The sequence below is a fragment of the Sapajus apella genome, unplaced genomic scaffold, assembly GCF_009761245.1.
Source record: "Sapajus apella isolate SASKATOON/1434 unplaced genomic scaffold, GSC_monkey_1.0 scaffold2, whole genome shotgun sequence".
Lineage (NCBI taxonomy): Eukaryota > Metazoa > Chordata > Mammalia > Primates > Cebidae > Sapajus > Sapajus apella.
In genome coordinates, this window is record NW_022436942.1 from 74,284,900 (window position 1) to 74,311,001 (window position 26,102).

General features: G+C 36.9%; 1 protein-coding gene across 3 annotated transcripts in view; it reads right to left on the minus strand.

The window, feature by feature from the left end:
• Positions 1-26,102, minus strand: part of MED13L (mediator complex subunit 13L) — a 309,612-nt gene that overhangs the window by 176,274 nt on the left and 107,236 nt on the right. The window lies entirely within an intron of this gene.

Here is a 26,102-nt window from a genome sequence, read left to right on the forward strand (position 1 = left end):
GGAAGCTCAATTAACACACGTCTGACCTTGGTCAAGTCATAATTCCTCAAAAAATAGCTGCAATATATTGACATACCAGAAAATTCTAAGTAAATATTAGTGACTGACAGTAAAAGGTATGAACACTTTATTCTGCAGCATTTTTTGTTTTATTTTGCTTAACAAATCATTCTAAGCCACTAAAGTTCAAGGTATTTTGAGATAACTAAAATCTCTGAATTAAGATATTTTCTGTAGTATTTAAGAAGAAAGAAAAGAAAAAAAGTGATTGATTTCAAATCAAACCACCCCTAAGTGCCTATGTGACTAGTAACTGCTGAAATTCAGGGTGATTTGAACATTTGGTGAATGAAAGACACCACGAAACCTAACATAGCTGAAACATATTTCTGGATCCTCTGAATCCACAATGATTACCACCTTTGTTTTAACAAAAGTGGTCAAGAAGAGACTGGACTGTAAATGAGACACTGAACTTTTATTTACATGCCAGGCCCTCACACTGCTAAGCAAACACCTGAATCAAGAAAATCACAGAGCATGCTTCTCAAATCTTAACTATTCCAAATCCAACATTTCAAGTTTTGAAAAAAGTAAACTTTATACAGTGTACTATATCTTACTGTTACATAAACTAAAAGATAAAACACAAGCCAATTCAAAGATGGTTGATGAAAACTTGGTAGGTTTGCTAAATTACACTCAGCAGGAAACAGTGCATTATAATGTAGATTCTTTTTTTTTTTTTTTTCCTTCAAAGAAGGATATTATATTCTCTAGAGAAAATACCGCCTTGCAGGGGTCAGTATTATAACCCTACCAAGTGATCCCAGTTGAGTATTGAAATGTTTTGTCACCTAACATCAAAGCTTTTAAAATGCTTTGTTACACTTACATTCATTTAATAAAAAGGATAAATGACCCTCTTACAGTTACCATATTATTTTAAAAAATATTTTCCCAATCTGATTTTAAACTCAAGGGTAGAAAACATGTCTTTTATCTTTTTTGTTTAATATAGTACCTAGTAAAAGGTATTAGCAATATACTTTCTGAGAATGCTTTAAATATTTGCTGGATAGGCTGTGCATGGTGCCTCATGCCTATAACGCCAGCACTTTGGGAGACCGAGGCGGGCAGATCACCAGAGGTCAGGAGTTCGAGGCCAGTCTGGCCAACATGGTGAAACACTGTCTCCACTAAAAATAGAAAAATTAGCCAGGCGTGATGGTGTGCACCTATAATCCCAGCTACTCGGGAGGCTGAGGCAGGAGAGTTGCTTGAACTGGGGAGGCAGAGGTTGCAGTGAGCCGAGATTGTACCACTGCACTCCAGCCTGGGTGACAAGACCAAAACTCCATCTAAAAAAACAAAAATTTTTGCTGAATAAATAGATGAATGCCAACTAATATAGTTTCCAAAGGCAGACAGGACCTTTAAAACAATTTTAAGACTATACTTTCTTTTTATAACTCATCTAGGACAAAATTATCAAAAAGAAAAATTTGTATACAGTGAGCAAAAACATACTCCCTTCCCCTTAATTTTCTTCCAGAGCATCTAACATGGATAAAGCAAAAATGTGAATACATTTATATTTTCTTCCAGAGCATCTAACCACCATCTAACATACTTAACATTTATGCATATTTATTGTCTGGCTCCTCACCCCATCCCTAATTACAGTATAAGCTTAATGAAGATAAAGATTTGCCTGTTTTGTTTCAAGGTTGTATCCTCAGTACACAAAATGTGTGTCCTGGAACACATTAAACACTGAATGAGTACTGAATCATCTTCAGGATTCATTACCACTGTTCCTGCTTCTTCTAGCAGTAATTTTAAAGCTCTCGTTATGCAGTGACAATGAGGACGTTTACAGCTATATGCATGTACGTATACACACACACATAGATTAAAAAAAAATTTTCATCTCTCATGAAATGTTGCTATCTTTAAGGTATAAATAGCGCAGCTACCTGGAAAGGAACATGTTAGAGAAAGCAAATTATCACATCCAAGTCTAACCACAAAAAGTACCCAGAAAAGTAGGTAATTACTAAAACTGGTTTAAAAACAAAACTTTCAACAACAATCAAGTCATCCCTAAAGTTAAATGTCTCTGGAGCAGAAAGTGATTCAACATGACTTACAAATTATCACATTACTAACATCAGGTCTCACCAACAAATGAAGTTATCTTAGGGAGGTTTCTAACTAAAGTCCATCCTACTCTGTAGGAAAAGTGGCTGAAATGATAGTCATCGAATTTAATCTAATTAATTTTAGGAGCTTATCTGCTTTGTTAGACTATAAATTCCCTGTCCAAAGGGGCAGCTATGACTGTTGTGCTTTTTGTTTCCTTCAACTGCTAATATTTCATTCTTTGTTTAAACGTGTGTGTTTTTTTAATCTGTCTCCTGCCCATTAGAAAGTAATTGTGAGAGCAGAGAGACAACAGGGCTGAGCACGACAAATAAATATGTGTTGAATTCAACAAAGAGATCAGATGCCAATAAAATTAATCTTCAATCCACAACTTTATGGCAAGGCAATTCAGTAATCATATTAAATATCCATACAAGGTACCTCATATAAAGGCAATCAAATAAGCCACAATTAATCTGTTAACATTCTATATTCAAACCACTATTAAAGCTATGCATAGCTAGTTACTGTAATTATATAAATGAAGGGCTATAAACATTAGGTGGCAGCAGCAGTACACTGTATTATAATCCTGAAACTGGTTTTTTTCATATATAGAAATCTGACCCAGAAATAGGGTTTAACAAATAGCTTAACAATATAAAATATACAAAAGGAACTGAAAATACAGTAACAAAATATGCAAATACAATTATCCCTTTGTATCCAGATTTTTTATTATTTCTATAAATGAAATAATTGAGCAGTATAAAAGTGTTGGCAGTTTTTTATAAATGTATTCACATTTTTACTTTATCCTAACTCTCTGACAGTCTACATCCAAGTTGCCAGCTCTACCTTCAAAATGACATCTAGAAAGTGAGCACTTCTCACCACCCTCACCACAGGGATTCTGGTGGAAGCTGTTCCCATCATCAATCTGGATTATGACAACAGCCTCCTGTGGGATCTCGCTTCTGTCTTGACCCTCCCCAACCTGTGTCTTCTCCATGTAGTAGCTAGAGGAATCCTTTAAAATGGTCAAGTTAGCCCACTCATGAGCTAACTGGGTCTGCTCAGTACCCTTAAATGGCTTCTCAACTCAGACAGAGGTTCCATTCTAGTTTTCTGCACCCTTCATACGTTGTCCCCCACCCCTACCCCAACTTCACTCCCACTACTCTTCCCCTTGCTCACACCACTCAAGCCATTGGTCCTTCATCAGGCCAGTTACACTCCACCCGATGAACTTTGTATTTGCTGTTCTCGCTCCCTGAAATGCTCTCCTGAAAGATATCCATCCCCATACCTCTTTGAGGTCTCACTTCATATGCCACCCAGTCAGACTTTCTCTGACTACCCTACTTGAAATAGCAACCATCCTCCTTCACTGCTTCATTTTTCTCCATGTCACTAAAAAGCATCTGGTATATTTTATATTTTATGTGTTTACTTCTTTACTATCTTCTCTACCAGAGCTAAAAATCCACAGGCACCAAGATTTTAGTCTGTTTTCTTCACTACTTTATTCTCAAAGCCTTAAACAGTGCCTGGTAAACAGTAGCACTCAAATACTTGTGAACAAGTAATTTCTTATCAAATAAGTAAATAGCAAAAGTCCTACAGCTGTTCCCTATCCAAGAGAAAAGATGTCATTAAAAGCCAGACACAGTGGTTGATGCCTGTAATCCCAGCACTTTGGGAGGCCAAGGTGGGTGCATCACCTGAGGGCAGGAGTTTGAGACCAGCCTGGCCAACATAGTGAAACCCCATGTCTACTAAAAATACAAAAATTAGCCGGGCATGGTGGTCCACACCTGTAATCCCAGCTACTCAAGAGGCTGAGGCAGGAGAATCACTTGGACGAGGGAGGCGGAGGTTACAGTGGGCTGATATGGCACCACTGCACTCCAGCCTGTGCAACTGAGTGAGATCCAGTCTCAAAAAAAAAAAAAAAAGTTGGCTTTATTTACTATTTTCTAAGTTCAAGTACACACAATTGATGTATGTGTACATAAAAATAAAGTGACACTTTTATATTACACACAATTCTAAAGCATTGTTAAGTCAAATTTGTTCAAGTGACCATTATAATATGATGGAATTATATGCTTAAAAATTTAAAACTATTCTTACACTGTCCTTAATTATTAGAACTGCAAGCCACCAAGCTCTTCCTTATATTCAAATCAAACAGGTGAACTCAAATTGACTGTCTTGTTTTATCTTATTTACTGACAAGCTTTGTGGGCTCAGCCTCTGCTGGCTTCAGAAAGAGAAAGAATTACAGGTTTGCTCTCAGCCAAATGACTCTATAATCGGTGTTGATTGCTTAATTCTGAACTACATCAGTAGCTAACCACTGATTATGAAATGCCCAGATTTTGTCTATTTTCTTTACTGTTTACATACTGTAGAATAAACATTTGAGCAAGAAATACAGATACTAAAAGACCTCGAGAAATTTTCAAAATAGAGTACACCTGCCAGGTACAGTGGTTCAAGCCTATAATCCCAGCACTCAGGGAGGCCGAGACTGGGCGGGAGTGAATCACTTGAGCCCAGGGGACACAGCAATACCTTGTCTCAAAAAAAAAAAAAAAAAAAAAAAAAAAAGAGGGCGAGCAAGAAAAAAAAGAATGAATGAATGAATGATTACCAGAGCCACAGAAATTTCGCATGCTCTGGCTTCTTGAAAGTCTACTTAGAAAGATTCCAATTTCTGGCCAGGCGTAGTGGCTCACGACTGTAATCCAAGCACTCTGGAGGCCAAAGCAGGCGGATCACCTGAGGTCGGGAGTTCACGACCAGCCTGACCAACATGGTGAAACCCCGTCTTTATTTAAAAAAATAGTAATAATAAAATAAAAAAAGAAAGATCCCAATTTCTAATGGGTGTGTTCCGAAGTTTCACTTGTAAGTCAATGATTTGGAACCCAGAAAGTTGTTCTACAGGAACAAAATTAAGTATTAGCTAGGTTCCCAGCTTGTTCCCAGCAGCTGATATCAGATTATACTTTCTCTCAGAGCTGACTCATCTCCATTATTCTCTAGGACTCTCTTCTAAACTGTTTCAATCCAATTTTGCATTAAATGACTTTTGCGGCCTAACCAATACAAACAACGATCCTACTTGCTACATGTCACTATGAAAACAACCAAACAAACTGCAAGGCAAAGCAAGAAAGGAAGAATAACTGAGATTACTTATATCTTTAGAGAGAGAGAGACCTCACTAGGTTGTTCAGATTCATAGACAGGATATTCAAGTTACAAATCCTAAACCATGTAAAATGAATACAAAAACTATTTCCAAGTAAGCAGAAAATCAGAGCCATTGGTACCTTACAGGTTATGGATTGGCTAAAAAGAGACCACACAATGGTTCACCTCCTTTATATCCCCAATTATTTAGCCAATGCTACGGAACTTCACAGAAACCAGGTGGTTACACAGAGTCAAGGAAAAGGCACACAGGCAGCTTATCTTTGCTTGGCTTTTCCTTTGCCTCTGTCTTCCATACACACAGCACACAAGGAAGGATTCCGACTGAGCTGAGAAATTCCTATTTCACTGCCCCAAGAGCTTAATTCACCACCATGAAGTACTCACACCATTAACTCATGTGATTCCATTTAAAAGAATGTCTGACAAAAGGTTTTCCTCATTACTAAATTAAACTCAACTATCATCAAGTAAGTTTACATCCTCATTTTGGATCAGAAAGTAAAGGTGGTGCCCAACTACTCCTCAAATTTCCCCCATTTCTAGTCCTTCACTGTCCCAAAGAGTCCAGCTCCCAACAGTTCAATCATGATAGTGAACTCAGATCCCATTTCTGAAATTCTGGGAAATTCCAAAACTGAATTTGGTCTGAGGATCTTTGTCCCAAATCTATTTCCTCACGAAAAATTCCCTAAGGAAACAGCATACCCCAAAACATAAAACTTTCGCCCAAAAGCAAGCTCAAAATAAGTTTTCCATGTTGGTGGTTAATCGATGAGGCTAATACAACTACTACCTAACCCAGTGTAGTTTTTACTATGAATTCAGAGTATATTTTCTGAAACTCCAACTACTTTATGCAAAGATTTTTAAAGATTAACTGAGATAACATGTAAAGGTGGTTAAAACAGTGTCTCTGGCAGAGAATATGTTCCATAAACGTGAGTGGGTTTTGTTTTCCCACAATGTCTGGGCACTGAATCTGATATGCAATTACCAACATGAAATAATAACCTCTCTCTGGCTGCTGTATGTTAACATATCTAAGGAATGTATTTGCTATCTAATAATCAACATTTATGCTACAACACTGCTTCAAGTTGCACTTCACTACATCACTGTGCTGTTTCTGTCCAGTGGTTACTCCATTTAATTCATCCCATACCACTTACAAGGTAATTACATGTATCTGAACATCTAACAAAGTAGCATAGCAGGGCACATACTCTGTCGTCAGTACCCTGATTTCCTATTATGATCCTATTTTCTTCATATGGCCATTTAAATAAAACTGGCTTATCGATACCATCTTCAGAACAACAAATTAATATCTGCCTCATACTAAATAGGGTGGCCAAACGTCTACCTACTCTCTATTGTTTGACAAGGCAATGCCAATGTCAACCAAACCAATAATAGTCCTAAATGGCAGATGGAAATCTTTAACAAGGAAACCTGATACTCAATCTCCATGCACATCACTATATATCCTTAAGTAAAGGACTCTATGGTGTGCATTCAAAGATTTCCTCATCAAAGGGTGAAAAACAATCTAGAACAGGTGTTCTGGAACCAAGTTCAGGGCAGGTAGATGCTTGGTCTAGCTCATCTAAAAAGTCCCTTCCAGTACTGAAATTCTAGGCTTTCCTGCTTCTATACAGTTGTTAAAATAAATGGCATACAGTTCCTCATGAGTCACTTCAAGTACTTTTTTTCTTTTTTCTTTGAGACAAGGTCTCACTCTGTCACCCAGGCTAGAGCATAGTGGTGCAATCACAGCTCACTACAGCCCTCAAACTCCCGGGCACAAGTGATATTCCCACCTCAGCCTCCAAGTAGCTAGGACTACAGGCATATGCCACCACACCCAACTAATTTTTCAAAAAGTATTTATAGAGTCTTGCTAAGTTGCCTTGGCTGGTCTTGAACTCCTGGCCTCAAGCAATTCTCCTGCCTTGGTCTCCCCAAGTGCTGGGACTAGATCTGAGAGCCACTGTGCCTGGCCTCTAGTACATTTTTAGTCTAAGCCTGCTGAAGTTGAAAAAAAAAAAAAAAAAAAAAAAATCCTCACACATAGAGGAGGAGCATGCTTTAACAGTAAGCTCCAGGTTTTCTGCAATAAATAAACCAAATGAGAAAAATCTAATGCTTTTCTATGTGTCACCCTCAAAAAAGTTTTTTAAATTTGCTACCAAACAGACTTTAAACCAAGCTTGTCCAATCCACAGCCCACATGAGGCCCAGAACGACTGTGAATGCAGCCCAACACAAATTTGTAAACTTTCTAAAAACATTATGAGATTTTTTTTTTTTTTAGACTGAGTCTTGCTCTGTCACCAGGTTATAGTGCAGGGGCACAATCTCAGCTCAGTATAACCTGCGCCTCCTGGGTTCAGGCGATTCTCCTGCCTCAGCCTCCCAAGTAGCTGGGACTACAGGCGTGCGCCACCATGCCCAGCTAATTTTTGTATTTTTAGTAGAGACTGGTTTTCACCATATTGGCCAGGATGGTTTCAAACTCCTGACCTCGTGATCTGCCTGCCTTGCCTCCCAAAGTGCTGTGATTACAAGCGTGAGCCACCACTCCCAGCAGAGATTAATTTTATTTTTTTTTAAGCTCATCAGTTATCCTTACTGTAAGTGTATGTTATATGTGGCCCAAGGCAGTTCTTCTTTCAAACCAAAAGACTGAACAATTCTGCTTTAAATCTCTATTAAATTCCCTGAATAGCCAAGCATGGTGGCTCACACTTGTAATCCCAGCACTTTGGGAGGCCAAGGCAGAGGGATTGCTTGAGGGCAAAAATCAAGACCAGCCTTGCCAACATGACAAAACCCCGTCCCTACTAAAAAAAAATACAAAAATTAGTTGAGCGTGGTGATGCACACCTATAACCCCAGCTTCTTGGGAGGCTGAAGCACAAAAATTGCTTGAATCCCGGAGGTAGAGGTTGCAGTGAGCCAAGGTCACACACTACACTCCAGTCTGGGCAAGACTCTGTCTCAAAACAAATTAAATAATTAAAATCTCTAAATAACCTAGACTCTAAGTATACACACACACACACAAAAAAAAAAAAAACTGTATAATAGTTGTCTATTACAACAAAAACAATTCCTTCTCAAACATTTATGTTGGCCCTACCATGCATAAGAAGGTACTACTGAGATATAAGAATAATAAATATAGTCCTGGACCCATTGCCTCAGAGAAGATAAAACACATATCCATTTAACCAATATTCAACAAATATATGCAAACTCTGTGCTTATAAGAGTAGCTAATCCAGTGTACACTGTGGTCAAGTTATGTCAAAAACTATAAAAAGACAGTCAAGCTAAAACTTATTAAAAACAGCTTCTCTGGATACATCTTTGTAGCAATGAGTAAGAAAGAAAAAAAAACAAACAGCTTCTTAGCTTTTCCTATTACAGATGACAGGGATACCATGTTCTAAAACTCTGATATCATTTATCATTTCACATAGTAAAAAAAAAATAACTGACTTCACTATATTTGCATAATTTGGCCACATTATATTGCATCTAAGAATTTCATATTCTTCAGGGTATAGCTATAAATTTCAGTTTGAAACTTGGAGAAATAACCACACAGTTCTATACTATCAGACTCTTTACATCATGAGTAATTTTCATGAGTTGCAACAAAAAGTAAAACAAAACTCTTTTACTGTTATTATTATCCTTGCCAAATATAACCTCTGTAAAAGGTATGGTGAAATATGTCCATACCTATAAAACATGCCTCCAGGCAACAGAGCAGTCTTTGACTCATAAGCAACCTCAAGAAGGTAGTCTTGTATTAACAACTCTGAAAAAGACATCTCGACAGCACGACATGCTAAAGATTTCTTTGTAGGCTTTCAAAGAACCTATCTTTAATATACCAAACTGTAATTTTTCCACCTTACAAGAGGAATGATTGGGTACTTACACCTTTTACAACATTCATCCTTATATTGTTCAAATATGTTTATACAGTGAGCATGTGTTAATTTCACAATCATAAAAAAAAATCATAAAAAATGATTTTAAAAATCTATTTAAGAAACTACCATATTAATGTTACTGAATAATAACATGTAATTCTCACATACACTATTGAAAGATGGGTTTTATTTTTTTTAACAAAAAAAAATCAGCCAAGCATGGTGGAGCGCACCTGTAATCCCACCTACTTGGGAGGCTGAGGAAGAATTGCTTCTCCTGGCCCAGGAGGGGTAAGTTGCAGTGAACTGAGACCACACTACTGCACTCCAGCCTGGGGTACAGAGAAAGACTCCATCTCAACAACAACAAAAAAAAGTTTATTGGTTTTTTTTTTTTTTTTTTCTTTCAAGCAGCTAGGAATGATTTAGTGTTAAAGTCATTCATTTCCATTCATTCATGTATACAAACATACATATACACACAGACATTTACTTATTAGTTCAAAAGATTAATAAAATTCAAGTATTTCCTTAATTTCTCACTTGGAGTGCCAATAACTCAACCCTCTGTCCTATAATTATAATTTGCTTTTAAAAAAGAGCCAATATTAAAAACATTTTTGTGGAACTATACAAAGCCATATATTAAAATTATTATATAACTGTTGATGGTGAACCTTGTAAATGGGATTATACTTCTCTCCTACAAAATAAGAGCGCTACTACAAGTGGCTCAAAAAGGGAAAAGAAAAATTAAATCTGAAAAATTTTTATGTCAACGACAAAGAAATGTTTTATATAGTAACCAGCTAAAGGTAAAATCACCAAAAAAGCGATGTCAAGTTAACGATACACACTAAAAACTTCTTTGCTTGTTTTATATCTATATCTATCTCTCTATATATCTATATCTACATATAGATACAAGTAGTTTATCTTGATTTTGTTATTTTTGGGAAAGAGGAGAATAAAAGAAAGGTGAAATAACTGAAATTTAGGTTACTTCCTAGAGAAAGGAGGCTTTGCTTTAAGAAGATGAGAATGTAATACTGTTCATCTAACCAATCACCAACCACACTTTGAAATCTTTCACTTGTCTTCAATTAGCCATGTGGATTTGTTCCTCAGGATTGCCTTTGATCCACTTTTCTCACCACTTCCCAAGTCACCTTACTAAAGCATGGCTCTGATGATGTTTTTAAACTCACTACCTAAAAATAGTCTAATGATCTTATACCTGTACTATTTTTGTTCCTACCCACTACCAACTCATTGTTGAAGATACTTTGATCACATCCTGTATTCATACCTTTGCTCATGCACTGCACCACGTGCCTAGAAAAGGCTACCCTGCTCCTGTCTCTGCTTATTACTATGTCATGTTTTCCGTAAGGCTTTCCTCATATCCTCCAAGTAGACTAACTTCCCTCTTTACTCACTTAAGGCATTCTTACGTTTATATCCTAGAACTTTTCATATTTTGTCATTTATATCTTGTAGTTAGCTATATACAGTAAGTCTTATACCCGCCTAGATTTTAGGCTTATCAGAAAGAATTGCCTAGAGCTCAGCTGTCATGCCCTATTGTTAAATATATCCCCCCAACAACCCTTGAAAGGAATTCTGCATGGTTTAGATAATATGTTTCATTGATTCACCTCATCTTCCATCTGTGAAGCATGCTTCCCGTATTTTTCTTTTTTAATTCTCATTTGACAAAGAGGGCTGGCTTTAAAAAGAACAGCTCAGTCTATGGCCAAAAAAAAACAAATGATTATTAACAAGCAAGTTACTTAAAGAACAGTATCCCGTACTCGTATCAGAATTTTACATTTCATCTAAACGCCAAATTCCCTAATAATATGAAATCAGACCTTAAACAGTGGGTAACATTTGGAATAAATAAGCAGGGAGATTAAGTAGAGATGGGGAATACAGATGACCTAAGCATAATAAACAACATGAATAAAAACACAGAAAATAAGAGTTAGGCACTGAGAATGGTTTGGCTAGATATGAGTAAGTGGACATTAGGTTCCTTTCATATGCCCCAATAGTGCCTGGAGCTTACCTGGCAATACAAAATATTTAATAAATGAATCATGATAAAATGACCATTTTTAAAGGGCTGAGGAAGAAATAGAAGACAGAAAAAGAAAGGTGATATTTCTTTCACTTTGACCTCTGACAGTTACATTCTTTAAATATATCTATTTTTAATGAATAAATAAATTCGTTTCCCTTGAAATGGATCAAATACAAAATTAGACCCAAGTATACACATTTAATAAATGCATGCATGGACAGATTTAGCTGTCAAATGAATGGTTCTAAATGCAAGAATCTCTGTAAAGACCTAATTGGAATCAGCGCTGACGCTGAGAACGCTGCAATACCAGTATGGCCCTAAGCCAAATCTCTTTTCTGGCTGACTATGCAGGCTGTGTCACTGGACACTAACTTCACAGAACACGTAACAAGCCACCAAGCGTCTAGTTCTCTTGTGTCCGCCTAAGGCCAGAGCCTACCTTCCCTTACAGTAGTGCCTGCTTGTAGACATACTCAAATTTTATTACAACAAAGTCTTCGAAAGCAAATACGAGAAGGCAAAAAAATAAGTCACTTCTACTCTTCTTAATATCTAGATCTTGTCATAATTTAGTAAACCAAACTTCTATAATGAATGAGGTGGGAAAGACTCCGTGCCCCAGGCTGGCATTCTAAACCTCCCACAACCAGGTCTGAGCTTCCATTCTGGTCTCGTGTTCCACTACTACTCCACCTTTGCCGCTAGGTTTCACTAAGTGCTCCTATACAAGCTCCTCTAAAGCTTAAGATAATCTATTGTTTCTCTGACCTCCCACAAAATTCAGGCACACCACTCTCACATCTGGCATTTCCTCATTCTTATTATTATCTGTTTATACAGTTCTAAGCCAGAAAATAGTGGAAACTTATTTTTATTTATGAGCAACCTAGAATTATAGAAAGATATGAGCTTTGAAATTAGTTTAGTCTAGATAAGAAACCCAGATATGCTGCTTCCTGGGTGTGTGGCCTTAGGTGGGTCATTTAATTTTCTCCATCTAAGTTTTTTTCTTTTGTAAATATAATCTATCACATATCACTACCAGTTGTTCTAAGAATTAGAACTATGGTATGTAAAGGACTAAGCGCTACACTAGGCACACAGTAGGGACTCAACACACGGATGCCATTGCTATCATTCAGCTTTGTCTCTGACTCCAACCCACTCCCCTATATGTCTATCACAACATCTTATTGTTAAAAAATGGGAAAACTTCAGGGGACTAGAAGAGTAAGGGGAAAGAAATGAAGAAAACTACAGAGAATACACTAGTCCCATAAATTTCATCTTAACTAAGGTTATAAGCAAGAAAAATCTCTTAGGGGTGAGGAGCAGAGATATTTAGTTATGAATTTCTGTTCTTGAAAATAAATGTATATAAGAAGTCTTCGTGAAGTCAATTTTTATATATAATTGGTTGAGATCAAAGATATCTTAAGTTACTATAGAACTGTCAGAACTGTTAAATGCTTTAAGTAAAATGTGTCTTCATATCCTACCTTCAAATTGCTTCCACGATGAAAAAGAAAATTATTTTAAAAGGTATCATGAAGAAACTCCATTAGCAAGTGGTTAGGACAGAGATTTAACAATAAATGCATATAATAAAACTCCTTTGTTACAGTGATATTAGAATAAAACATGGTCCAAACTAAAGTACATATGGCCTTTAGAAAAAGGTAGATGTGAAGAATCCTACAAAGTGGCTGAAACTGAGCAACAAGAAGTCACATTACAATGGACCTAAAGCAAGTTTTAGGCCTAAGCAAGTTTTAGAAAATCAAAATTAACCATAATGTGCAAAAATAAAATGATGCTGTCTGTCTCTAGTGGCTATGAAACGATAGACTAATGAGCGCCTTATTTCTAACATTCCTAATGGTGAAAGTCAACATGTGAAAGAACAGAGACAGAGAGGCAAAAGTAAAGCAGGTCTTTTAGAAATACATTTCCTAAATGCAAGGACATTCAGATACATCAACACTCAACTTCTACTCCCTATCCTTTCTCACCTCTATACTTCTGTATATTTTGTTTGTCCAGATTCCCAAATGCCAAATCCTACTTATTTGGACCACTCAAATACAATCTCTTCTTTTTCCATTATATTCAATGAAAAGTGGTCCCTCTCCCTTCATAATCTTCTAAGTTTTTTCATCTTTTAGTATTTGCAAGCTCTATCCTATATGAAAATATATTTGTTTCATACAGGTTCTCTCTCCCTTGCTGGATTATAAACTCCTTGCAGATAGAATCTCCATTTAAAGCCCCCAAAGGGCTGTGAAAAAGATTAAATACTCTGAAAATGCCTGCCAAATCAAGGAGGAATAAAAAGCAGTTTTTGTAAAGTTTGAAATTATTTTCAGCATAATTTTACTTCAGCATAATTATATTACTGCTTCCATTTCTAAACAAACTTTAACAGCAGCAATGGTTCACATCCTGCTAACAACAGGTAATAAGATATTGTTTGTGGTTTTCTGCTTTGCTTGGAGATAGGTCATTAAAGTGTCGAATTTTGTCTGCAGGTAAAGTTTCTTCAACTTCAAGAATATGTCTACCACCCAAAGAATGCAAGCCACAATCTGGTACATTTCATATCATCCTTGGGGAGCGTCCTAGCCACTTGTCCTCTGCTTGCCATCTTCCCTGCTCTATCAGAAGACTAGAGGGGCATGGAGGTAAAAATTTGGAGTTACACGACTCAGTCTTTACAAAAACCCAATGGTGTGAGGGAAACAGCTACCAAGGAGAGGAGGGTTGTTTATCAATGGAAAACAAATTTAGGAGAAATAACTAAATGAAACATGAGTACTGTAGTGTGGTTAATAAGAAAATGCCCTTATTTTTTAAAGGTGCATACTGAAGTATAGGTCATGGTTTGTGAGACTTGCTTTAAAACTTTCAAGAAAAGGTAGACAAAGTAAATATTATATAATATTATTAATTAGTATTAAATATCAGTGAAATGTATATGGGAGTTTAGTATAATATTCTATCTAGATTTTCATATATTTGACATTTTTCATAATAGAAATTAAAAAGAGCAGAAAAAAATTCTGAGTCTGTGAGACCTGAGTCTGTGAAACCTGGAATCCTGGTAGAACACACACCAGGTAGGACATGTATGAGCAGAGGAGATAAGTTACTAAACCTCTCCCAGCCTTGTTCTTCATCTGTTGAACAATGACAGGAATACGAGGCTCAGAATTCTCCAATAATTAAATTGGTGTGTAACATAATTAGGGCAATGACATCACATGTAACTATACAATAAATGTTAGCTATTACTACTATTCACATTCCTCCTGAAAGATGGAATAACCTGATTAAAGAGCCTTATTTTCTTACTATATACACAGAACTGACTGAGGGGAGGAGAGTGTTTAACTGGAAGACAAGACTGCTCACCTTTCTCAGTCTATTTGCCAAGAGATTATGGAGCAGCTAAAAGCCACAAAACGGAACAAAAGAAGGAAGCCAGACTGCCACCTTCATCAGCAAGAGAAAGCAGAGAGCACATTCTGATAGCTACCACAAATCCCCATCCCACCACCACAAATAATAGCATAGAAAAGAACAGGAAGCAATCAATTTCTGTAATAGCAATAACCAGATATATGTCATTAACAACAAAAATCAGTTTTAAACACGTGCAATAAAGAAAGATAAGTGTTGTGCCCCCTTAAAGGCCAAAAGCAAGTTAAATTCACTCTCCTGGGCGAGGTGCAGTGGCTCATGCCTGTAATCCCAGCACTTTGGAAGGCTGAGGTGGGTGGATCACCTGAGGTCAGGAGTTTGATACCACCTGGCCAACATGGCAAAACCCCGTTTCTACTAAAATTACAAAAATTAGGCCAGGTGAAGTGGTTCATGCCTGTAATCCCAGCACTTAAGGTGGCCGAGCTAGGTGGATCACCACCAGGTCAAGAGACAGAGACCACCCGGGCCAACATGGTGAAATGCCGACTCTACTAAAAATACAAAAATTGGCTGGGCATGGTGGCCCACACCTGTAATCCCAGCTGCTTAGGAGGCTGAGGCAGGAGAATCGCTTGAACCTGGGAGGCAAAGGTTGCAGTGAGCCGAGATTGCACCATTGCACTCCAGCCTGGCAAAGGGTGAGTCTCTGTCTCTGGGGGGTAGGAAAAAAAAAATTAGCTGGGCATGGTGGCACATGCCTGTAATTCCAGCTACCGGCGGGGGTGGGGGGGGGGGGCAAGAGAGCCTGGGCAAGAGAGCAAGACTCTGTCTCCAAATAAATAAATAAATTCACTCTCCTGCAAGAAATAATGGCCAATTTCCTATGGTACCTCCTCACAGGAAGTAAATGATACCTTTTGAAAGACACAGACTAGACACAAATATATACATGCTTGCTTCGAGTTTAACCCATTCCCCTTACTGCAGGAAACTGGGAAACCAAACAGAAAATCTTTCTAACTTTAATATGCAAAGAGTGTTATCTGGTTTAATGCTCCCTTTGTGCTGAGAATATATTTTCCCATAAGCACACGGAAAGCTTATTGACACCATGGCCTCACAGGTTCTTCTCATCCCTAAACTGACAACATTCAGATAAAAAAAAACAAATAACTCCTTTATTAAAAACAGAAATGGCCTTAATGCATAACACAAATCAATGTTGGTGAAAGGAAAACTACTCAATAGTAGATATAACAGCAACAAAAATCACAGCCGCCTGGAGCACTGCTCTTGTACCAACAGCAGAAATAGCGGTAACAATAACAACAGTTTATACTTAACTGAATTTTCTATGAGTGAAATGCTGTGCGAAGTGATTTCCATGTGTTAACTCATGTAATCATCACACTCAATGAAGCATTGTGACTCTTAATTCCCCACTTTGCAAATGAAGAAAATAAAATGTGGTGGTTTGCCAAAACAAAAGTCAAACAGCAAGTACCCAGGAGACAAAGAGGATTTTAACCCACAGCTAACTCCAAAAGCCTGTCCTGTTCATTACTGAACTACACTGCCTCTCTTGAACAGATCCTCACTCACACCTGCAACAAGCCTGGGGTCGGAACTCTGTTGTTACCAAGACCAATTACTGGCACTGACAATGAAAACCTAGATTCAGCTTCCCATCACCCAGTGAACAATTAAGTTTTTTCTAGTCAGCAAACTTTTTAAAAAGGAAAATTCTACTTTTTTACAGAAATAATTCCATGCAAACTTTGTTTTTTCCATGTTGTGAGATCAAACTCACCTTCTCCAGGAAACTCTCTGTTCAGAATGGCATTCTTTGAGGGTTCCAGATAATTGTTAAGAATGAAAAATTTGTGACAATAGTGCTTAAGAGACCCATTAGTAACTCAATAAAATGTCAAGTACCAACACAGCATAAAAGACACATATTCTTAACTTTTACTTTTTAAAATCTATGAAAAATTAGATATTAAATCCAACCACAGAAAATAAGTACTGAACTTTTTAAAGTAATATTTTTAGTTGATTGGTTGGTTATTTATTGATTGATTATTTGACTGATTGATTGACTGACTGACAGACAAAGTCTGATCTCAGCTCACTGCAACCTCTGCCTCCCGGGTTCAAGCCATTTTCCGGCATCAGCATTCCGAGCTGGGACTACAAGCACACACCACTACACCTAGCTAATTTTTGTACTTTTAGTAGAGACAGGGTTTCACAATGTTGCCCAGCCTGGTCTCAAACTCCTGACCTCAAGTGATCTGCCTGCCTCAGTCTCCCTAAGTGTTAAGGTTACAGGCATGAGCCACCACACCCAGTCAAGATATTCTCTTACAGCCAGGTACAGGGGCTCATGCCTGTAATCCCAGCATTTTGAGAGGCCCAGGTAGGAAGGTTACTTGAGTCCAGGAGTTCAAGACCAGCCTAGGCAACACACAGAGACCCCCGTTTCTACAAAAACTTTAAAAATTAGCTAGGTGTGGGGGGTGCACACCCATGGTCCCAACTACTTGGGAAACTTAAGTGGGAAGATTGCTTGAGCCCAGAAGTTCAAGATTGCAGTGAGCCATAATCATGCCATTACACTCCAGCCTGGGTCACAGAGCAAGATCCTGTCTCAAAAAAAAAGATATTCTCTTTAATGTTCTAAATACTTCCAAATGCCAAATTTCTTTTAATTAAATTTAATGATGAAAGGTCAACAGTCTTGACAGAGCAAACATACCACAGTTTGGTCACACAATATATATTTCATGTTTTCTCATGAAAATGTTTACAACACTAAAATAGTACCTTTTGATCCAAGCCTATCAGCACTGTCAGCAGTGCTAGAGCTCATTTCACTGTTTAAGTAGCATTTTGCCATAAAGTCTTGAAAAAAGAGTGTCTAATTCACACTTTTCTATAACCAAGATTTAAGGGGGAAAAAAAAAAAAACCTTGAAACGCTTAGTAAATTAGGTATTCTTTGCTGTTGCTATTCATAAAAATTATTTCTGTTTTTCAAAACACAAAAACCTAAATATATTGAGTCTAGGTTCCAAGTATTCATTCTTCCATTTTAATAAAATGATCAGATACATAATTATAGGACCAATATGTATGTTGATATTAGAAACAGTAAGGTGGAGGGTAGAAAATATCATTTCCATTATCACATATATAAATTTATACTTTTTCTTACTCAATTCAATAAAGGAAAACTTTCTGCAAAATTACTTTCATGTTTCTATAGACAATTCACTTTGAAATGGTTTTTCTTAAACCTTTTATTTTTCTTTACTTCGTGCTATTATCATAAATAACTACCATGTTTTTATTTATCCAAAAACATGAAATTCTTTAAGTTTATATTACTAGCAATATGTTAAGTTTCAAATTCATCACTTTTTTTTATTTTTGCAGTAATATAAAATATCTTTCCAACCATATGATGAATGTCTCCAGCAAAAGAAGTTTAATTTGCAACTTTCCACTGAAGCATATATTATACATAAGACTTGAGTACATCCATTAGGATTCCATTTTTAACTTCAAATTAACTAATGAAGGAATACTGAATTGAAAGAAGCACAGTATAAATGTAAAGTCTTCCGTTTCTATAAAAAAAAAAAAAAAAAAAAAAACTTTAATAGTCCAAAATGAAGTTCAATGCATCTGATGGGGAGGTAGGGGGTGTTCATGTCAAAGTCTAGCATCAGTGGCAAGTTAAGGAAAAGATGCTGCACGTTGAAGGCCAAGTTTCCAAGTACTAACCTCCTCCTTACATACAAGTATCAATGCATCAAAGGTATATAAACTGCTAAACAAAGTCTAAAAAAAAATGCTTAAGTTCAGAAGAGATTTTGTGTACCTTATTTTATTTAAGCTCAGACTTTTAAAAATGCAATAATATTTTACCTGAAGTATTCCCTCAAATTAGAGGATATGTAACTAGCAAATGCTGATTTCTTATCAGCCCTCCCTCCTGAAGTAGGGGTGGCTATTATGCCTAAGTCATAAACTGCAGAGCAGAACAAAAGTAATATCCCCTCCATTGGCCTATCTCTCTTTGCCTTTTTCTGTGATGTGGACACAATGTGGCTCCAATGCCAGCGCACAAGACAGAAACTGCACACTGAGGATAAAAGAGCAACTAGACAGAAGGAGCCCAGGTTCTTGACACCATGACAAAACCACTATAATAGTCCTGGGCTTTTGCTCCCAGGATATTGAGAAAGAAAGAGAGAGCACGTGAGAGAGAGAGAGAAAGAAAGAGCGAGAAACTGGTATCTGCTGCTGTTATTTTAGGACTTGTACCATAGCAGTCAAGCTGTATCCTAAAAATCCAGATTGCAAAGCCTTAACACTTGCCACCAAAACATAATTCAAAGGCTTTTTCGTTTTTATTGTCATATTTCCCATACTTAAATGTTCTTCCCTTCATTAACCACCCTCTGCTATGCCTTTCATAATACAGTACTCACTATACTAGTAATTATTTACTTAATATACTTAATCCCCCAAGAAACAGACTGTCTGAGGACAGGGACCATGTCTATCTTCACAGATGGATCCCCAGCACCAGCACAGTGCCTACAATATATCTGAAACACAGAACAAATTAGATGAATCCTTCAGCATTCCAGCCTTTGTTAGTCTCCCTCTTTCCTAGGCTCCTAAAAGATCTATGCTTTATGCCATACACAAGTCTATAAGGAGTATACTACTCTTTTCTTTGGCAACTGCTTTGTCTAATTCTCCTCTTCTCAACATAACTGAACTCCTTGAGGGCAAGAGCACTAGCCATCCTATTTCCCACCCGTTTTACAGTAAGCACACAAATTACCAGTTGAATGGTAAAGCTGTTTCTCACAAAGGTGAATACACACCATTTTTCCCCCACAATGCCTAGTCTTAACGCAAACATTACATTATTATGGTGCTGTTGTGGTTCCCACAAGACAAACTTTTACTCTCTTCAAACATCAAACTGTACTTCTGGAGAAAAGGGTGAAAATCCCAGTGTGTTTTGAAAGATATACTACCAACACTGAGCCCTTAGTGCCCAAGCATAAAGTCAATGTGAGACAAGTCCCTTGTACCAGAACAGTAGGAGCAAAGAGGCATTATATGTAAGATGGAAGTGAGATGTGGCAGGATAAGAATACTGTCACAGCTCACCAGTATTTTGTGAATAGAAGGCAGTCTGGAGTAAAAACAAAACAATTAAATTGGATGTTGAAAGATAAGCAGTAGATGAAGAGTCTAGGAATGCAAGCTGCAAGGATCCAGAACCCAAGCAGGAAACCTGCGGTCAAAGCAGAAATTCAAGGGAAAAAAAAAAATGGGAAACAGACTGCAGTCATCTCCTATTCTGTATACTGTAAGCCAAGGCAAGAGTTTGTCTCAAAACCTAGGATGACTTCAACTGGAAATGAAGGGGAAGGTGAAGGGAGCAGGAGATGGAACAACTGGAGCATTAGAACTCTACATTATCAGTAATGAACTAATTATTAGAATTCTGGCTGAAGATCGGTTCTTCAGAATTAGTATTCAAAGAAAATACCCTATTTCAGAAAACCAACTATTTAAATTCAGAGTCAATCTCAGCAGGTCCTATTTGCTGCTGGTGACAGTAGTGGAGTATATGTGTATGTAGAAGCAAAGGGCAGAGGTAAGTCTGATTTGGTGATATTTAAACAATATGTGGTTTTAACTCTAAGAATCTGAGAGGAAGAGAAAAATAAGAGTATATGATGTGCTCCAGAAAGACTATATTCATAAAAGATTTAGTATCTGCAAATAAATCTACCAACAAAGTCAAAGACAAAAACTAGGGATAAAACAAGGAAAAGAGGCGACAAGGAATCAAAATGAATGCTCATGTGACTAGTATTTTTGATGATGTTGATAATTTTAAAATAGTGGAATTTACTATGTCAGTCACTTTAAATATATTATCTCACTTAATTTCTATAACCTTACAAAGCAGGTGCTATTAATATGCCCCATTCTACAGATGATAGTAAGGCAAAGAAAGCTCAACTAACATCACATGGCTAGTGAGCAGTTCAACTGTATTTAGATATTTTTTCTAATCTGTAACAAACCCAGAAATTTACTAAGAAATGGCTCATGTCAACAATCAACCAACAGTTCTCAACATCTTATTTCTCTAGGGAAACTGAAAAATACATTCAATCCTACCTTCCTTCAACAACAACTTCAACAAACAAAAAATTCACCACAACTACTTTCTAGGAAAGCATTTTCTTTGAGTTTTTCTAAGTTTTAAAACAAAGACAACATTAAGAGTTAAAGATCAACAGTATTCTATTTATTTAAAGCCTCTTAAAATAAATGAATTCTCTATTTCGTGCCACTGAATACTACAGGATCAAAGTAAAGTCTCTGGGATTATTACGTCCAACAAATGAAGGTCGCAATCTCAGAGTTTATGTAGACATCACAAAAACTGCTTCAATAGAAGTGGTTATTTTGGAACTGGCTGTCTGCCCAGAGAATGCCAGAATACATTTTAACCAAGTGGACAGAAAAAGAAGCAGATGGATTTGAACTCTATTTTGTATCTACTAAAGTCTAAATAACACCAGAATACAATTTCCTCTCATTATTTTTATACATAATTAGACTTAGAGAGGTGAGCAAGTAATTAAAAGAAAAATCTCCCGTAATTCACTTTTTATCACTCTTACAGTTCACATTCCTATATACTTTCAACTTATATTTTAATTGAATTTTAGAGATTTTTTTTCAGAAAAAAGCACTCAAGTATCATTATTGACTTCTTGTTTTGTAAGATAACATTTGTGACAATGATTTAATATTAAAAAGATATAAAAGGATTTATTTAAATGTATGGAAGGAAAAAGGTGTTACTGTGTTTGTGAATAAAGTTATTTACAGATATCAGTCATATCTACATATTTAATTCCGTAACTGCTTCTCTTGTTTTTTAAACTAAATCTTCAACTTTACACTAACTGATTCTCAAGAGAAAGGGATTATAAATGTGTCACATCCTGCTCTTTATTTCAAAGCAGCAGCACAAAATAATAAAGAGCTAACTAATGTGGTCCTGATGATTACTGTACATTTCATTAAAATTTCATCTCTTTGTCCCATGTAAGGACTCACTACATGCTTCTGAACATATGGAATCTGTTACATAGACCCTATGATTTCTTCTCCATGAAGATTACTTCCCTATTTGCACAGGAACAAAATAATATAAACTATATTTTCTAATATAAAAATAAGAAATAATTTATGCCATGTTTACAGCTGAGTTTTCCAATAATTCTGCTACAATTCACATCATCAATGTAACATCAGGTTAAATTCCATTACGATGAAATAGATATTTAAATTTTTTCACAAAGGAATTTAAAGTCCCAAATAACTATTAATTCAATTAACTGATGGTTTAAAAATAGTGACTAATTTTTAAGCAATAAGGTCTTTAAACTGCTATGTTTTTTTCGCAACATACATTTCAACACTACTGAATGAAACAAACTTAGTCCAAACAAGACCATTCATGTGAGGCACGATGCATCACGATAGTGGCCAACTCTCTGGAGAACACTGTAATAGTCACCCCAGAAGAACCATGACGTAGCAGGAAACCTGGATCTGCGTCTACTCTGAAAACTGGACAAGTCACTTAGCTCCTTTGGGCCTTGGCTCTGATTTGTAGAAAGAGACTGGACTGGATCCGAACTTTTTTTTAAGACAGTGTCCCGCCCTGTCACCATGCCGGAGTGTAATGGCATGATCAGAGCTTCCTGCAGCCTCAAACTCGTGGGACAGTCTCCTACCTCAACATCCTGAGTACTGCAACTCCAGGCACACACAACCACACCCAACTTTCTTTCTTTTTTTTTTTTTTTTTTTTTGAGAGACAGGGGCTCACTATGTTGCCTCGATTGGTCTCTAACCCTTAGGTTCAAGCAATCCTCCTGCCTCAGCCTCCCAAAGAACTGAGATTAAAGGCATGAGCCACCATGCCTAGCCTGCAAACTTTCTAAACAGAATTCTGGCTATAGCAAAGCCTCCAAAAAAAAAAAAAAAAATGGGCAAAAGTATATGTCTTAATTTATTTTATGCTGTTAAAACAGAGTATCTGAGATTGGATAATTTATGAAGAAAAGAAACATATTTCTTATAGTTCTGGCTGTGAAGCACAAGGTTGTGGGGCCTGCATTTGATAAGGGAATTCATATTACATCATCCCATGGCAGGAGAGCAAGAGATGGCGAACACCCCTTTATAACCAACCCACTCCCAAATAAAGACAGTAATCCATTCATAGGGGCAGGCCCCTCATGACCTAATCACCTAATAGGCCCCAACTCCCAACACTGTTCCATCAGGGATTAAGTTTCTAACACATGAACTTTGGGGGACACATTCAAATCACATCAGTAAACCTACAATGAACTTGCTCTCCCACAGCAGCTCCTAAAACAGTTCTGGAAGTGGCTAAGTCCTCAGGGGAGCACAGTTTGAAAATCTAAATAGAGTTTGGAAACACATATACACTTCCCAAGCACCCTCCATTACTAACCCCAAATTCTTTTCACTTTGATTAAATTAAAATGAAGGCCTCCCCCAACACTGCTGCTCCCAAAAATATCAATCAGAAACCAGATAAAGCAATTACATTTAATAAATATTTACTGAGTATTTACGAGGTGCTAGATCTTGAGGTTTAAAGATGAATCGAACAAAGTCTCTTCCCCTCAAAATGAGCCCACAAGCTGTAGGAGACAGATCCGACCACTTATAATGCAAACAAGCAAAAGTTACTGTGGATTAAGCAACGGGTGCCACTAAAACACCTAGGAGAAGCCACTTACTCAACCTGGAGGTCAGGAAAGACTTCCCAGAAAAAATTACATTTATGCTAACAAACCAAATATATATGGCTTGAATATAAAATGACGTTTTAACCTGAGTAAATTCACTCATGTTTCTAACCTAACCACTCCCCTCATCAAGCTTCTTCACTATTTATCCGTATGTTCTCTATCCCCTTTACTCACTACATCTTTTTTTTTTTTTTTAAAGAAAAAAGAAATGGAATCTCTTTCTAACAAGTTCTCAGGTAATGGGGGGAAAAAAGAAACACTGGCTATGTCCATGTGAATACCCCATATGAGAATAACCTTTCAAGTGTTAAAACAAAATGGAGTCACTCATGCTAAATGCCATGTAATCAAACTGCAACTGTAAGAAAGCAAACAGATCCCAAAACAGACCAGTTTTTCCTAAAAACAAGAGGTTCTAGCCTACCTGAGTCAGAATAAAAACGTCTCTTGTGCTTTAACCCTTACAAAAAAAGTAAACTGAAGTAATCTGTTGTTAACTAATCAGCTTCTTTTCCTCATTGTTCTGTTTCCTCATTCCCACCTGAAAAAACCCAATGGTCTGCCATTGCCCAGTGGAAGCTCTGATTCTATTTTGTAGAATGAAGGCTGCCCCAATTCACGAATTGAGAATAAAAGTCAATTATATACATAACTAAATTTTAATTTTGTCTTTTGACACAAGAGTAAATGTGGATATGGAAATATCCATGTGAGTGTGAATTAATACAAGAGTGTTAAGGATTGATAAGCTTACATGGCTATTTATATAAACTCCATCCATGGATTTCATATTGAGGATAAAAGCATAATCTTTCAGGCCCAAAGGCATTTAAATTTTGTAATGTTATCACATGTCCTCAAATTAACCTTGAAATTTGAAGTAAAACTGAAAATGTTCTTCTTAGGAGAAAAAGAGAAATATTTTAAGTTCAATAGTAAGAAGTGACCTATGTAAAATTCATCAGAGTATTTTTACACACTTAAAAAGAAACAGGTCCATTCACAAGTTCATGAGCTATGACTAGGTTCAGTGCTTGCTGCTCTTCGAGCACAGCATTTGATCATATCCAGTTCATTCTTTTCCCATCAGCACTATGCACCAAGACAGATGAAAGTGTGTATCAAATTAAAAAACTGAATAGTTTCTTACCACAAAGCTTCACTTTTGTTATTTCAGAGACAGATGTAAAAATGTACTTAAATAATCTCAACTCATTCATTCATGACCCCACCTATCAACAATTCAACTTCCTCAACCAAAACCCTGTAAATATGAAAGAAAAAAGCCAACAACAAAAAAAGAGACTTAGGAACATAATAATAAAATACAAAAGAGAAACACATTTTGTTTATTTAACAGAAACAGAGGCTGCTGCAGCTGCAGGAGCCTTTTCTGACTGATGTGACATGAGTTGCTACATTTAAAAACAGCCACTTTAAACAGATGGCTATTCAGTTAAAGGCTTCAGGCATTATCTCCCACACTTGGTCACAGTTGCCAAGGAAGAGGGCACTAGTTTTCCACTATAGCTTCAGTACAATTACACACAGGCCCACAGATTTACCACTGACAATAACACATGCAACATCACAGATTGGTGATGTAACTGCTAACTGATGTCACATTGTCTTTGAAAAGTATTGCTAGCTACAAAGAAAGCACCAAGAAACAGACTTTAAAGCCTAGGTATAGAATTAATTTTAGCCTGAAACACAGGCTGTAGCTAATATACAATTCAAGAACCACTCTATACTAATAAATATTTCAGGTTATATTTACTTTCGGTCATTTGTTCATGTCAGAAGTTTTCACTACCGCAGCAATAGTGAGCAAAAAGTACAGCTGAGTATAAACCAATTAAAGATCACCTTGTACTCATGCAAGTTTTTTGAATCAGTCTTCCGAAAGCATATCTGCAATACATGGTTAAGAATATTACAGCCTTCATGTACCTGCTTTTGGATTCTGAGTCAATGTTAATCATCCAAAGAAGTACAGCCATCTTCAGCACTAGTGCTGCATGCTGCAAAACTTTGGAAGAACTGACATTCAAACTCCTGACACAACAACACGATAGAATCTGTCTCCAAGAAAAGATATGGGCCCCACTGAGAGTCTGTATACGACTGAGAAAGGGCTTAAGGCAATAAACAAGACACCAACCTTTTTTATTTTTTTGACTACTAGACAAGCTTTCTGACTAGAATGCCTATGTCCACTTTTGGCATGCACTTCTGCTACCTTGCACATTGCAGACTAACAGTTTCGCCATTCCTGTCTCATTCCCCAACCATTCACCTTCCTTAGGCTCCCACCTTCAATTCCTGCTTAAAATATGTAACATGGATTCTCCTTATT